Genomic DNA, 3,212 nt, shown 5'->3' with positions numbered 1-3,212 from the left:
AACTGTCCTACAAACTCCGCAATTTGCCCAATTTGTTTTTCCAAGTGATCCACCCTTTTAGCTTGGGTTTGCAATGCTGTGGTTTGATTCTCTAGCCCCTGAGACAAAGTGTTGAGTAATTTAAGAATTGTATCATTATCTAAGGACGTACCTGAATTTGGTGGGGCAGATTGTATTTTAGTTTGATTTGGTGCGAATGGCGTTTGATAGAAACCCGGCGGTTGTTGCCGAAATGTGTTTTGTTGTTGGCCTTGTTGGGGTTCCCGCCATTTGAAATTCGGATGATCACGCCAACCGGGATTGTAGGTGTTAGAAAAGGGATCATTCCTTTGTTGGTATTGCTTCCCAAAGCCCACGGCATTGAGGGTCTCCCACCCTCCGTTCTCGATCAATTGTGGGCACTTGTCCGTAGGATGTCCTTGCATGGAACATACACCACACGCACTTATATTTTGAACTTTTGGCCCTTCCACAACCTGAGAAAGCAACGTAGTAAGGTTAGCCATTTGATTTTGAAGTTCGGTTATGGCACTTACCTCATTCACTGGGTGTTGCCGTGGGGTGCCTCTTTGTCCAACGCCTTCGTATTGTTGAGCGTTCAACGCTCGATTGGCAATCAACGTCTTTGCTGCCGTAGGGGTCTTGTCCACCAATGCTCCTCCTGCCGAGGCATCTAGCATTTGTCGTTCGATTGGTAGAAGTCCCTCGTAGAAGTATTGTAGAAGAAGCTCCTCCTTCATTTGATGCTGTGGACAAGAAGCAACAAGAGATTTAAAACGTTCATAATATGTAGGAAAAGACTCACCTTCTTCTTGTTGAATTCCACTTATCCTTTTTCGTAGGAGGATGACTCGAGAAGTTGGGAAAAACTTCTCCAAGAAAGCTCTTTTCATGCTTTCCCAAGATGTGACCGTTCCGGGAGCTAATTCATACAACCAATCTTTCGCCTTTTCCATGAGAGAAAAGGGAAAGGCCTTCATCTTCAATATACTCCCGTCGACATTGATTGGAGTCATGCTTGAACACACCACCTCGAACTCTTTCAAGTGCTTGTTAGGATCCTCCATGGACAACCCATGGTACTTCGGAATATGGTGTAGCAAACTTGACTTTAACTCGAATTCCTCGGTCTTTCCTTGGGCAGCCGCCGGATATTGAATACATAGAGGTGCGGCATTGTCCAATCCCGAAGCCGAGAGCTCCTTGATTGTACGATTGTCTTGTGCCATGGCTTCCTCCACTTCACCCACTCTTGCCGTGGGTTCCTCTTCCTCAAACTCAACTTCGGCTTCTGAGCTTGAACTTGATTCACTAGGTTCTGGATTCTTCCTTTTTCTTCTCAACTCTCGCTCAAAATCGTCGTCGAAGTCCAAGATGTGTTCACGAATCGGATGAGTACTCCGAGTCATAAACTAGTACCTAAAAACAAGAAACAAAAACAAAGTAAAAATCTGGACACAAATAAAACAAATTGAAATAAAACAATCCAAGGGATTAGCAACTTTGCTAATCCCCGGCAACGGCGCCAAAATTTGATGTGAAAATTATGTTGACACTCAAATTAACCCTCTTTTTATCAATTGTAGCAAGTATGTAAGTAGGGATCGTTCTAGGCCGGGGATTAGGAGGGATTGCAAAATCACTTGGACTTGACTCAAAAACATAAAAACAAGTTTAAAACACTAACTAGACTCAAAGAATGTAAAACTAAACTTTAAAACACTAAAACAAACCAAAAGACTCAAAACAGCAAATAAACACTCAAAACTGCCTTAAAACCACTTTCTGGGCATTTTGGACACTAGGGAAGAATTTGGACGAAAATTGGTTTAAACTTGACTCAAGACACCTAAAAACACAAACTAAATGGGTTTCTAACTAATATGACACTTAAAACTAAAGGGGGATTGATTTTGGACGAATTTTGAAAACAAAACAAAACTTTGTAAATTGAAAAGACTCTAAAACGAATTTGGTTTAAATGGATGGATGGAAGGCTAGCTAAGGGGTTCATCTCCACACATGTCACACTTGCATATAAAACGATCTCTAATTGCTTTTCAATAAACCATGAATTCCCAACGCCCCAAGTTAATTAGGTCCGCTTAAATTAACCTTCAGATTTTCCTAATGTTATTGAATTGGATGATTGCATACGACAACCCAAAGCATTCCCCACAAGTCCCCTACATGATTGCATAATAGAGATACAAGCAAGAATCATTAAGTTCTATGAAAACCATAAGCATTGACGAAGCACTTGTTACTATGATTGCATGAAACTTATGCCAAGAATTTACTTAACACGATTGTGATCAACAACCTTTACTACTTGTGAATATAAGTTCATAACGATTAGGTGAAATTCCCTTATATCCTAGCATCAAATTCATGCATGCAAACTAAGTGTCGACCCTCAATCAACATACAAGAATAAGTTTTAATTCACATAGATAAGCAAATTGAAATCACAACTTATGAAACGCAATTAAAAGTAATCAAATCATATAGCAAGCATAATCATGGTTTCGAATCCCCCCCTAGCCAAGGGGGGTTTAGTTCCTCATACTCGCAAATAAACAAAGATAAATAAATTTAAACATTAAAACAAAGATAGAAAACACCTAGAAACGCTCCACAATCCAAGCTCCTTGAATGGCATGCACGGCTCCAAGTTGTCTTCCTTCTTCTCCTTGCAAACTCACGGCACACAAGGTATGTTTGGGTGAATGGTGTAGTGAAAATATGGTAGAGGATGGTGACTAAATGGTGCAGCAAAGGGTGGTATTTATAGGCTGAAATTCGCAGCCCCTATGTAGCAAAGGAAAAGGATTTAAAAGCCTAATTTGTATAGGATAATAACACACAATCCTTGAAGGAAAAGGCTAAGGCTTTTAGAAACCAAGGGGGAAAGGAATAATCAGGTTTCTAGGAGTCCTAGAAAGGTTTGGGGCGTCACTTTTGTAGGAGAAGGGATAAGGCCTTCTAGAAAGGTTATTTTGTGGCTGATTTCTAGAAAAACAAGGGATAAGGTGTGGCACCTTTGTAGGAAAGGATTAGGTCTTCTAGAAATCCCATTTTAAGCATCCTAATCTAGTTAGAAACCCTCCTAAGTGGCTGGAATGTGGATAATTTAGGATTAGGATAAGATAAGATAGGATAAGGTTATGGATGAGGTTTTGGATAAGATCCTTCTCTTGAGTTGATTCTTT

Source organism: Malus domestica, chromosome 14, assembly GCF_042453785.1.
Source record: "Malus domestica chromosome 14, GDT2T_hap1".
NCBI lineage: Eukaryota > Viridiplantae > Streptophyta > Magnoliopsida > Rosales > Rosaceae > Malus > Malus domestica.
The sequence above is the reverse complement of the archived record's forward strand: the minus strand, read 5'-3'. Positions refer to the sequence as shown.